Source organism: Mus pahari, chromosome 10 (assembly GCF_900095145.1).
Source record: "Mus pahari chromosome 10, PAHARI_EIJ_v1.1, whole genome shotgun sequence".
Classification (NCBI taxonomy): Eukaryota; Metazoa; Chordata; class Mammalia; order Rodentia; family Muridae; genus Mus; species Mus pahari.
This window is the reverse complement of record NC_034599.1, coordinates 1,136,426-1,150,071: the sequence shown is the minus strand read 5'-3', so window position 1 is coordinate 1,150,071 and position 13,646 is coordinate 1,136,426. Positions and strand designations below refer to the sequence as shown.

Below are 13,646 nucleotides of genomic sequence, written 5' to 3'. Positions count from 1 at the left end.
GTGGGTGGATATTCATGATGTGGTTGCTTTGCTCTATAGATACTTCAAGATTACAAAAAAAATTATTTTTTCATAAATATTTGCTTAAAAATAAAATGTATTGATTGGTATCTTTATTAATCAATATACATTTCTCAAAATACATTTAAATGGATTTTAAAAACTTTGAGTAGTACTTTAGCAAATTTTTCAGCATCTCTTGTATTCATCCAAAGTATTTCAAAAATTTATTTTAATGTTTTCTGTAGTTTTGATATGGAGAGTTTTCTCAAAGTCCTGAATGCTAGAGGCTTCTTTCCTAGCTCTACTGAGGGGTCATGGAAACTTGAAGAGGTGAAATCTGGTGGACACACTTAGGTCATTTAAAATTATTCTCAAGAGATGATGGGAACTAATCCTTTCTCTCCAAAGCTAAGCCTCCAAATGAGCCCATGACTTTCTTCATCCTCAAAGGTGTTTCATTTAAATTAGAAATTCATGTTCTTGTCTCTGTCTCTCCCCATTCTGTAATATATTCAAGCCCCATGTTCTATTGTACACAGAAGACCAAAGTTTCCCAAACCAAATATTTTTGGTTTAAGACAGTAGTATGGTATGTTTTCTGATTAACAGAGGACAGAAAGGCATTTGAACAGATCATCCAACAAATGTGGAAGTGAAAGAGTGAGAAAATGGCCAAAGAATGCAATGGTGTCACTGACCTTCTTCCATCTTTAAAGTCATCTACTTTACATACCTAATTTTCTCTTCCTATATCACATAGCTTTCACCAATGCATATGTTTACAACTAGAAAAACCCAGATATTTCAGGAAAAATCTCTAAATCTTTATATCCTTAATTTAATATGATCAAATTAGGAAAAGAAAATGTGTTTTTCAGTAAGTCTTGAGTTCCCATGATTTAAGATCTATGCATTTTAGAAGTGCCAACCTGTTGGAGATTGAACCCACAGCCTCACTCCCATTGGATTAAACGATTACAAAATACAGTTATTGTTTATGTATAAAATTCTGAATGCCTGATAAAATTTCCCTCCCTGAAGTAAAAATAGATATGAAAACACTGGAAAAATTCTGAGTAAAAAAGTAGATGTGAGCGAATGAGAAAGTATTTCATTGATAGAGGGCTTGTCTACTGTGCACAAAGCCATGAGTTCAAAAGATAGAGGTAAAAGTAATAATTATAGATAGGACAATTATATTCTAACATTTTCTATTCAAAAGCAAAATTGACTGAACATCAATGATACATTACTGTGTAGGAATTTGTGAGAATGGGCGCGTGCGTTTGTGTGTGTGTGTGGGGGGGGTTAATTCAGGCAGAACAATGAGTTCACTTTTTGAAGGAATAAGTTAACACATAGTATGTAAACATATGAGCACACAGAAAATATACATGATTAAGATATATCTTAAATGATAATTTGTTGGATGTCTCATTTCTGTAATGAGAAATATAGTTTAATTTTTTTCTTTATTCATATAATTTTCTTTAAGTATTAGTTTTAAAACCTAATGTTTTAAAAGAAGCAAGGTTGTTTATAATAAATATCAGACTGGAGAGTGGGCTCGTGCCGGACCCGAGCCACTGGGGGTGCCATGTCCACCCCTCCGCTGGCACCACGGGCATGGCATCTGGGCCCTTCGGTAGCCCGCAGGCTCAGCAGGCCGTGCACTAGGTCAACAGGGCTAAGCTGTGCCGCATCGGGCAAGAGACCGTGCAGGACATCGTGTACCGCACCATGGAGATCTTCCAGCTGCTCAGGAACATGCAGCTGCCCAATGGAGTCACTTACCATTATGGGACTTACCAAGACCCAAAGCTGCAGGACCACCTTCAGCAACTTTCTATTCTCTTCAGGAAGCTACGACTGGTCTACAACAAATGTAATGAGAACTGTGGTAGAATGGAACCCATTCTTGTTGAGCAACTGATTCCATACGTAGATGAAGACGGTTCAAAGAATGACCACCGGGCTGGTCCATCCACCTCGTTTTGCTAGCGAAGAGAGACGAGAAATTGTGCAAGTAAGTAAGAAACTCAAATGGAAGAATCAACAGCTGAAGCAGATTATGGATCAATTATGGAATCTCATCTGGGACATAAATGCCATGCTGGCAATGAGGAACTAAAGCGATATTTAAATCTCCTGCTCTACTCATGTTGGGTTTTTTCCCCCCTCTTGAGTGTTCCTCTCTTTGAAAAAACATTATTTATGCCTTTATTTTAACAGCTAGCAATACAGTTTCTATTTTCACTTTAAAGTATTTACTAGCTTTTTTTTTTTTAATACTGTGGGTTTTATGAAAGATTATTGTAATACCTTTGATAGGGTGTAAATTTTAATCTTCAGAAATTGAATAAATTTTTAAAAATACAAATTAAAATGTAAACATATAAATAAATAAATAAATAACTGACTGTAATTCTTCCAAACACCTAATATTTTGACCTTTAGTTATATGCTTCAATAAGCCATAAATTTTTATCTATATAGGTTAATTTATAAAGTTACACCTGTGGTACATCAATGATATTTGAGTGTATCACTCCCCCAAGGGCATCAAGCCATTTTTTTTCTATTTATTAACTGTCTCTTCTTTCACACTGACATGTTTCATTTAAATTTAAAAAAAAGTCACTCGATAAAAAAACCTACATTTTAGTATGTAACTATTCCATCTGAATTCACTTACATTGATCTGCTAAACATTTATCCCCATAACTCTGCCTATTTATTTTATTTTACTATTATTGTGATGGGGGATGAGCCTGTTGGTGGCATGGCACAGATGGAGAGATCTGAGGACAATTTTGTGGATTCAGTTCTTTCTTTCTACCTTTAAGTGGGTTTAATGGATTAAACCTAGGTCATCACTTATACAGCAGTCTTGCACCAGCCTTTTCAAATATTTTCTTGAGAGAAAAATGTGTGTAGAATAACAGCTACATAAATGTTATTCTTTAGGACATCTAGATGAAATAATAGAGTACAAGTAATGTAAAGATTTGTAGATCTTACAAGGGTCAGGAAAATAGAGGCTTTAAAAAGACAGCAACAAGAACTGAAGCCCCCACAGTGTTAGGATGACCTAGTTCCTGCTTCTTAGTTTTCCTCCTAATTTCCTTCCCTCCCAAAAAATCAGACGTGACTCCAAATGCAGAAGAATTCACCTTTCCACAAACAACCTCAGGCAATCAGGTACTTACTTGCAGTCTGTGGTGATAATTTTAAATGCTGAACTGTTTTTGTTACTAACATGTTTTTCTTTCAAAATTCAGAAATATGATTTCATGGACAATGAGGAAGGGAAAAGAATCTGTTGTGGTGCGCAAAAATCCCTGCAGAGAACTTAGCAAATTTTCAGTTTATTATAACAAATATCCATTCAAATTCATGCAAAACTTCTTACTAGAGGAAAGCATATATGGGCTGTGCTTCATTCTTGTAGGATTTTTTAAAAAGTTGCACATTTATATCATAAGCTAGTGCATTTTTAATGGATACACCTAAATTAATAAGTGGCTTAGTCATCTCCTTCAACTTCAAAGTATGTATTTGATGTTAAAAGTTATATAGGAGCAATATTCTAATATCCCAATTTTTAACCAAAAGTTTTCAGGTTTTTGTTTTGTTTTGTTTTGTTTTGTTTTCCTTTTTTTCCCCCGAGACAGGGTTTCTCTGTATAGCCCTAGCTGTCCTGGAACTCATTTTGTAGACCAGGCTAGCCTTGACCTCAGAAATCCGTCTGCCTTTGCCTCCCGAGTGCTGGGATTAAAGGTGTGCGCCACCACGCCCGGCTAAATTTTCAGGTTTTAAGTGTATGCTTTTGTCACAATCATAATAAAAAATTAGAACAAACTTATAAAACATTCATGCTAAGTAAATTGCATGTGATTTCAGTATTACTGTGATGTGAGAAGTAACCCCAGGCTCCTGGGTGTCACAAGTAAATCTTTCAATTCTGTCATATCTCAAGCTTGAGAAATGCTTCCTAAACTTAAAAAAACTAAAATATAAATACAAATTAAAAAGAAAACTAAATAAGCAGTCAGAGGGGGTTTAGGCATTTTTTTGCAGGTAGATGTTGTCATTCTTGAACCCTCCCCTCCTTCTCCAGAGAAACATAACACAACTGATCATGAATAGGAGGGAAATATTAAAGTGTTAAGAGAAGGTCAATGGCTTTGAGTTCTAATAGGTCTGGCTCAGGTGTGAGTTCTGACTTGAGAATTTACTGGTTGATTTTTCAACTCCTTAACCTCAGATGATGATAAAGATGTAACAATATACAACTTAGTTTTTGGCCCATAGTCACTGTTTATTAATAAATCAAAGCTGAGATCCACTAAAGCTTTACCTGTATAATTCTCCTCAGTTCTTAAATAAAAATAAGAATAGCATAATCCCAAAGGAAATATCCTTTACTGTGTTGCTTGTTCTCATATATATTGCTGTCAAGGAAGTAAAGAAAATATATGCTCAGTTTTTTTATAGCAGTAGCATTTTTAACTCATCTTAGAAGAACAATTTTAATGTAAGCAGTTTCCAAACACTTGGAAAAATAGATCCCCAAAATAAGGGAGCACAAAGTCAAGTCATCTCATTTCCAGAGTCACTGTCTATATTAGCAACACACAGCCATTACACTGGGAATTACCCAGTTGCACACAGATAGATCTCCCTCCATTCATTTGGATAATTCTGAATTCCTTTCAGAAGCATATAAAGCCAGTGAAGAAGTATAAAGACTCAATAAAGGTCATTGTAAGGAAGATTTAACCAGCCAGAACAGCTGCTCATCAGCAATGTTCAATGCTGCCTTTATCATCCATATGGTTCTTTCTAACATCATTGAAATGCAAATTGGACTAAAGTTACTTTAACCATACTATTAAAAAGGTTTATGAGTTGTGCTGTTGAAACACAAGAGACCTTAAGTGAAAGATAAAAGAACTTCTGGAGGGCTGTATATGTGTACACTTGCTCACGTGTGTGCATGCCTGCGTGTGTGTGTGTGTGTGTGTGTGTGTGTGTGTGTGTGTGTGTGTGTGTAATCATGATCTCAACTCTCTGTTTCATATTTGAAGTATAAGGTCAGCAGAAATAAAACACATAGTGTTTAGCTTCAAATTTCTGCATTCTATGAAGCTTCATTGGAAGAATGAAAAAAATTCTATTAGTAGAACTCAGTGGCCTTGAGTCTACCCCGCCCTCCCTTCTCAGTGGGTTCCAATATTTACATAGCCATGCATTGCTTCATTATTCAGTTTCTTGATTCTTTTTCCTCACCCTGGCATTTAATATAGTGCCAAGTCTTTGAAGGTGTATCAGTGAGGTGTGAGGGAAGGGGATGCCTCAGCGGGCCCATGCTGAGGTATGCCTTCCCTCTGAGGGACCAGCCTCAGGATGGTATAGTGCAGAACAGAGTTTATTCAGGGCATAGGGAGGGGAGTTAAGAGGGTAAATGAAGCAAAGAAAGGGAGAGGGAGAGAGAGAGAGGAAGGAGGAGGAGGAGGAGGAGGAGGAGAGGGGGGAGCGAGGGAGGGAGGGGGAGANGAGAGAGAGAGAGAGAGAGAGAGAGAGAGAGAGAGAGAGAGGCAGGCCATGAGCATGTGGAGAAAGAAGGGGTAAGGGATTGGGGAGAGAGCAGGAACAAGAGATCAAGAGCAAGAGAGAGGAGAGAGGAGAGGGAAAGCAGCCCCTTTTATAGTAAGTCAGGCCTACCTGGCTGTTACCAGATAACTGTGGGATGGAGCCTAGACAGACTGCTAACAATCATAATTGTGGATTTTGCATTTTTGTGTATTAGGTGTCAGGTTCTGAGACTGACAAATATGCTGTAGTCTCCCTCTGACTGTAGGGAGAAAGTTTTGCTACCAGGCAAAGCTTTTCATTGGAGTGGAGTTTTGATTTGTTCAGTTTTATTTCTGTAAGGGAAGCTGAAAAGTAATGTTGCTATCATTCTACAGAAAAACTGTTAGAATCTTTAATCTACAAAAACAGCAGCTGTAATTAAACCACTAACAGGTCCACTTTGAATTATACTGTAAACACACTGTGATGGTGCATCTTAGACTTTCAGTAAAGAGAAATGGGCTCCTACAACCAAAAGTGAACTGTTCTTCAATAAAGAGGTAAATAGACAATTTTCAGAGCCCTACTTACCCCCCATAGAGACAACAGCACTGTTCTGTGAGGACACAGCTTCACCACAGAACACAAAGCTGGAAAGCACTGTATTCCTGGGTGGGTATTTCAAGTTTTCAGTTTGTTTTTATGTTGCCTTTCTGGTGAAAGGAAGTGGCAGATTCCACTTAGGCCAACTGTGTTAGCTGCTTTGGATGTCATAACAAAACAGCTGACAGAAGTAGCTTGGGGGAAGATTTGTTTGTTTATAGTTTTAGGGAATTAAGCACAGGGGTGCTTAGCTTCAGGAGCTAGGGCTGAACTGAATGCCAGTGAGAACATGAAAGAAGCTGCTGATATCACAGCCATCAGAAAGCAGAGAGAGAAAGACAGAGCTAGAGACCAGGAAATGACCATGAAAGCACCTCCCACTACACCCCATTTTATAGACTTTTCAGAACCTCTAAAGCTAATGCCACCATCTGGGGAACAAGAATTTAACTTATGTGCTTTTTGAGTACAATTCCAATTTAAGAATTTCAGTATGTTAGAAAGAGAATGTATATATTTATATGTTTAGGATACTGATTCATCAGTGGGATCCTTCTAATAAGCCAACATAGCTTCATTCAAAGGAAGACCATTTCCTAGTTGAGGAGAAAATTATTCCTGGAGATTCCTGGGAGCCTTTCCTTTTCAACTGTTTTCCAGGAAACTATTTCATTTGGAAGTCTGCTCCAAGTCTCAGGATAACCATTCCTGTCCCTACTGATATAGGGATGAACCATGCTACGCCTGCTTAGTGCAGTCTTGTCACAGTGCCTTCCTCTGGATCAAGCTCAGATAATTCTTGGTCTAAAGATTTAGATCTTATTTGTGGCATAGGGAGAATAAATGTGCCCTGGATGAAGAGTAAACATTTGCTCCAAACCAAAGGTAACTGAACATTGATTGCTCAGTTCACTTCCAAAGCTGTTGAAAATCTATTTTGTTATATATGAAGGAATCTAGACATATTTGTTTCTATGATGAATACATACCCCCAAATAATAAACAAATTATTATATGTAACTTTATAATACAATATGAAGGGTTACTGAAAGTGAAAATAGCAATTTTGTTTTCTCCAATCAGTTAACAATTCATAGAGCAGATCAGTTAGGCAAGGCTGTAGTAGACAATGAAGCATACAGAAAACATGAGATAATTTTCCTACAGTTAGTTTACAGAAGCCTAGTACAGGGGAACATTCAGAAAAAGAGTGCAGAATAGTCTGGATGAGGTGGAAAATTTTGTATAATTCTATCTGTGAGATGAAAACCAGGAAACTTATTTAAACCAGAAGAATCATATACGATCATCATCAGAATCACATATTTAATAGTTTAAAACATTTGTTAATGAACTTCATTCCCAGAATCAAATCTGAACCATACCATTGTCTCTGAGTTTTCTCTTTTAGTTTTAATTCTTTTTTTAAATTAATATTAGCATTACCAATATGGCCTTCCATGTATTCTGCCTATATTTAATGAGTAATATATAGGTCAGCCATTATATACAAGACCATCTTCCATCACATTAAAAAGAGAAAGCAAAGAAAAGAAGATGGAATTTTCCATATTTAATTCATAAAACTAATATAAAATGTACAATAAAATAATACTCAATAAAAGATTTTTAGGATATTCCATTATGACCATGTAACTTTAAAATCTTATGACTCAATCAACAATCTGTTCATGATTACTCTAAAGTTAAGAGAATTAAGACATTCCACAATAGTCTCATTGTTACATTCAATGAACAGTTGTAAACATCATCAAATAAATAGTGTTCAAAAAGACTTGTCTGATTGTCAATGAGGAAAAGAATAAAGAAGCAGAAAATGGTAGGGTTAATGTAGAAAAAAATTAAAGTTTAGATAAATATGATCATATAAAATTATTTAACTTAGTGACATGAGACAATTTTTGAAAGAACTAATGTGTGAATTCTCCAACCAATGTGAATTAGGATTCAGAATAAAAATCTCTATAAGTAAAAGTGGAAATTGGGCAATCTTAGTGAAATATGATATCCTACTTAGTGTTAACTCTGAAATATACAGCCCAGAGAAGGAAACCAACTGAAACATTACCCAGATAAGATTGGCCTATGGAAATGACTGAAGATTGTTTGGATAATTGGTTGATATAAGAGGTTCCAGTCCACTGTGGATGACACTAATCTCTAAGCAGACCTAAGCATGAGGCTGTAAGGGAGCCACAAGCAGCATTTCTCCATGATGTCTGTTTCATGTTACTGCTGGAGTTCCTTTGCTGGTGTCCTTCAGTCATGGTCTGTGAACTGGAAACATAAATCAATTAAAGCCTTCCTTCTGTAACTTGCTTTTTGTCTGAATGTTTCATTACAGGAACAGCATATGTATGTAGATGAAAGTACTTACTCAGCAATACATCATTCTGAAGTCAAAGTATAATCAAAAACTACCATTCTAAACCTTATACCATTATGCATAAAACTAACAATTACCAAAAAAAATCTAGCACATGCTATACAAATTATGACAGGAATCACACTTGATATTAAAAGTATAGTATGATAATAATGAAGGTACATGATTTTAATCCTAGTTTTAGTTGCCTAAGGGCAGAGTATCATAAATTCAAGATTAATATGGGCTACAAAGAGAGTTCCAGTGCAAAAATAAATAAAAAGCTTAGTGGTTTTCACGTATTAGGAACTCATACATGAAAGTCTACTCTGACCTATTCACCCATGGTGTGTGCTAAACTTTAGAATGATTAAAAAATGTTTCCATATGTCTCAGACTCCCATTTTTATCTTCTGTAGATCTATAGAGAACTTGATGAATTTAGTGTCAATTGCCACCTTTACCTCTGCCCACCAAAAACACATCTTTAACAAATACTGCCAGTGTTTACAGGAAGGGTATATGTCCCACTGTTTTCTCTTGGAACACAGTCTGCTTATCAGTGCTAGACCTGAAGTACCCTTAATTAATTTCTCCTATAACATAAGTAATTCTATTTCTTTGGGCATCCTATTTATTTTAATTTAAAAAATATTAGAGTCTTATTTCCATTGACATCTCTTAAAAGAAAAAAAAAAAAAAAAAAAACACCAAAGATACTATTTTGACACACTAAAGAGAAATTGAAGCTTACATAAACAGATTCCCTAAAGGAATGACCTTAATTTCATTATTGCTCAGGGTGACTTTACTAATCAAAAGAATCAGAACGCACACACACACACACACACACACACACACACACACACACATATACATACACACACTACTAAGTAAAACCATTGTGGTATTCTTAACAGTCTTAAATGTCATTTTTAAGAATAGGCTGTTCCTTCTGAAGCACTGTTATTTAAAATGGAGTGGACAGCAACACTGATGGATGACAAAGGCAGTGAGAGTCACACAAGGGGACTTTATGCCTCTGCAAATGAAGAGGGAAATGCAGTAACTTCCCCCTGTCATTCTCACACAGCTATGAAATGCTGTCAGCTATTCAAAATGCAAAACTGTCTCCTAACATCTGAGAAAAGAGAATTCATTTTCTCCTTCCACCTGCATTGGTGAGAACTGCAGACCTTGTAGAAAATTCTCCATATTTCTTTATTGCATCCCACAGTCTCTTGCATCCTTTTACTATGCAAACTGTTTCCTCCAACTAACCTGTCAGAGAGACATCTGCTCCTATTACAGACGCCAACACATATGGGTGTATGTCACGCTGTGGTGATTCAGTGCCAGCACTGGGGGACAATCTCCCTTTAACTCTGTCAATCACTGAAGATATATGTGTTGTTCACCCACCTCTTAACTTCCAAAACCAGTATTAGGTGATATGTGAGCTTCAGAGACATCTTCAGTGCTGCTAATGTGACATGATTTGTAGTTGCCTTGCCAGCTTTAACTACCCATCAAGCTCCAAGAAATGAAAATCAAATTCAAAGCATTCCTAACAAAAACTCAGTGCACTGGAGTAACATTCATTCCCTAGGTTTTAACTCTTCTGTTCCAAGCCTAAAAGGATTAAATATAATGCCATAAAGTGAAAAGTAAGATAGTCAATGGAAGTCTTACTATAGGTTTGTGAGATATGCATTTACCGTATTACTACTGGCATTTAATTTTTTGTGTGTGTTTTAATGTACCCAAAACAAAATGTCTTTTATGGGGTCAGATGAAGCTCATGAGACAAAAATCTGTCTTAGAAACACAAGTAAAAGTAAGATTACTACACCTGGAAAGTGTGTACCTCTCTTTGCTTTTTATTCTGACTAGATGGTTCACATGCTTTTCTGCCCTGAAGAACATTGGCTGTCTATTGCAATATTCTTTTGCTATTGGCAGCATCCAGCTCTATTTATCGTTGTGAGTCTGTGTCAGCAGATCCAATGGCTTCTCTGAGTGTTGCTCTCCCACTGGGCTAGTGATGAGCTGGACTGATCCATGCCTGAAATTGCTGAGGGAGCTTCAGCCCAGATGGCTCTCTGGCTGATCGTGTCTCAAGATGTTTTATTTCTGCCTATGCTGTTCATTTAATACAAAATACAACAGAAAAATAATTATTCTGAGCATAAGATAATTAAAAAAACTCAATTATGAATGATATTAGTACCTTTAAAAAGAAATGAAACATTGAAGAATGTATTTCCTTCAGAGGCAAATGGCAACAAAATTAGATGTACTTAAGTATATCCTACAAGTAATATGTACCGATGTAATTTGCTTTGTAGGTTTGTTTTAAAAAATAAAGATTGGGCATTTAATACATATGTATTAAATTCTTTTACAGGGATAATTGGATATACAATTTTTTAATCCAGGCTTAATATTATAAGTACATGGACACAACATCCATCTGTGTGATCTATCTTCCTCACCATCAAGTAAATTTGCCTCATTTTAGCACTGAAATCTCAGTTGTTCCTTTTCTTAAACAACTGACTTGCCAAAGAGGACCAACTTCTGTTCCTGTTCTAACTATTCTACTGTACATGTATAAATGTATGTACAACTATACATCTGCTTTAAAAACTTGTTCCTAGTAACATGTGCTCCTCTGAGATGGTTCAGCAATTCTGCAGAGATTGCAAGTCTATGGGTATAGTGACTTCTGTCTTCCTAGGCATCACTAAAAAATATTGCTGAGCTAGAGAAAAGATTCAGTGATTAGGAGCTATAGGACCACTTGTAGAGGAGCCAAGTTTGGCTCCCAGTACCCATATCAGGCAGCACACAATCTCTTAAATGGAGTTCCACAGAAAACAATGCACTCTTCTATACTCTGGTGGAAACTGTAGGTATGTGCAAACATATCCACAGAGGAAAACATATACACATGCATAAAAATTAAATAAATATCTCATTATTTTTTAAGAATTGTAACATACTACATCATTTTTCCCATTTCTTTCTTACCTCCAAATCCTCCCATGTGCTATCCCTCCTTCCCATGCTATTTATCAAATCATTGCCTCTTCTTTTTTAAAAATTGGTAGTGGTGCTGGTGATAGTGTTATGTTTGAGCATATGTGTTCATGGATTTGTGTGTGTGAGTGTGTGTGTGTGTGTATGTGTGTGTGTTGTATATATCTTGTATGTGTATATTGTATACGTGTGGTATTTGTATGTACATGTGTTATTTATATATGTGTGTGTTTGTCTCTATGTGTGTTTTGTATCTGAGTACATGTGTATATGTAGTGTGTGTGTTTGTGTGTGTTGTATGTATATGTGTTGTATAGGTAGGCATATTGTGTGTATTACATGTGTTGTATTTGTATATGAATATGTGTTGTATCTATGCATGTGTGTCTGCATGTATATGTGGTGTTTGTGCACATATGGGTCTCTGTGTGTGTGTGTGTGTGTGTGTGTGTGTGTGTGTGTGTGTGTGTGTGTACTTGTGATGTAAAGAGAAAAACCCTTCATGACAAGAAAGTTTAATATTAGAAATTAAGGCCAAAGTGACTTACATTTGGGCAATGTCAGCAATATTCCAAAACACTAAATCATAAAAGCATTCATCCCAGAATAACCAATAGGGGCTATACAAGACTTTAGAGATTCTCAGACCCTCATCATAAAGCATAACCTAATATAAGGTGAAATAAAATGCAGTATCCCTTTCCTCTTGAGAGCAGAATTATTTAAAATATTATCCATAAGTAATATAAGTTTATTACATTTGAAAAAATATTTCAGGAATGTCAAAGTATAAAATTGAATTTGATTCTTTTCATAAGAAAAGAAGAAATAATTCTGAATATCATATATCCATTACGTTTTTAGGCAGAAAATATCAGGGTATGAACTACAATGAATCAGACATAAAAGCAACAACAACAACCCAAGAATATAAAAATCTATAGCTTATGTTATAAAGTTTTAAGTATGCCCAAATGTAAAGAACAATTTATGGAGGAAGTGGTTATATGGATAATAGGAAGTTATTTTGAGTAAGTTTTTATGATTTATTTCCTCTGAGTCAACAAATGTTAAAATTTACAGTAAAATAAGGAACAAAATCTAACCTAGCAATTTCAGATTTGTGGTGTTTGTGTCATAAGAAGTGTCAATTTGACTATAGACTTCTTGTCAGTCAGGAATTAGATCTTTTTCACATGCAAAACTCTTAACTATATGTTTAGAACTTGTTCAATTCACCCTAACAAGTCCTTAAATACATTATTATCATGTTGATTATGTGTATTTTAAAGTAGAAATATGCATTTAGAAGATATCTGAAAAAATTAACATGTTTTATACTAATAATTAAAAACAGAAAAAATATTTAGTAAGCGTATCTATCATTATTCTCCATCCCCTCAAGTTTGTTTTACTTATTTATATGTTCAGTCTGAGGTAGAGGTTGAACCCAGGTTCTTGTGCATAGCAGGCTACCACTAAGATCTATGCAGACTCAGTTTTTGTTTTGAATTTTATACTGTTGTGCTCAAGAAATATAGTTTAATGGATCTCTCTTAGGTGGGTCTATAGTCCACAGTGGGAGACACACACTAGGTGAATAGATCTTACTGAACCTAGACATTTGCTCTGGTCTGCACCAGTTCACAAACCAGACTTTGTTCAACAATCACTGATGGACTAAGTATTTGAATAATTCAAAGTTTAAGAAGCATTCAAAGACATACCATATTCGCAAAGTTTCCCTTTCAAATTATAAAAAAAAAGACACATTCTTTTTTTTCTGTTTTTTTATTATTATCATTTTCTTTATTTACATTACAAATGAAATCCCAAAAGTTCCCTATACCCCCCACCCCCGCCCCAGGTCCCCTACCCACCCAATCCCACTACTTCGCCCAGGCCTTCCCTTGTGCTGGGTCATATAAAGTTTGCAAGACCAAGGGGCCTCTCTTCCCAATGATGGCTGATTAGACCATCTTCTGCTACATATGCAGCTAGAGACACAAGTTCAGGGGGTACTGGTTAGTTCATA

General features: G+C 35.8%; 1 protein-coding gene and 1 pseudogene across 10 annotated transcripts in view; both read left to right on the top strand.

The window, feature by feature from the left end:
* Gria4 (glutamate ionotropic receptor AMPA type subunit 4) overlaps window positions 1–13,646 on the top strand; it is a 379,870-nt gene that overhangs the window by 148,996 nt on the left and 217,228 nt on the right. The window lies entirely within an intron of this gene.
* On the top strand, window positions 1,601–2,282 carry LOC110327160 (annotated as a pseudogene).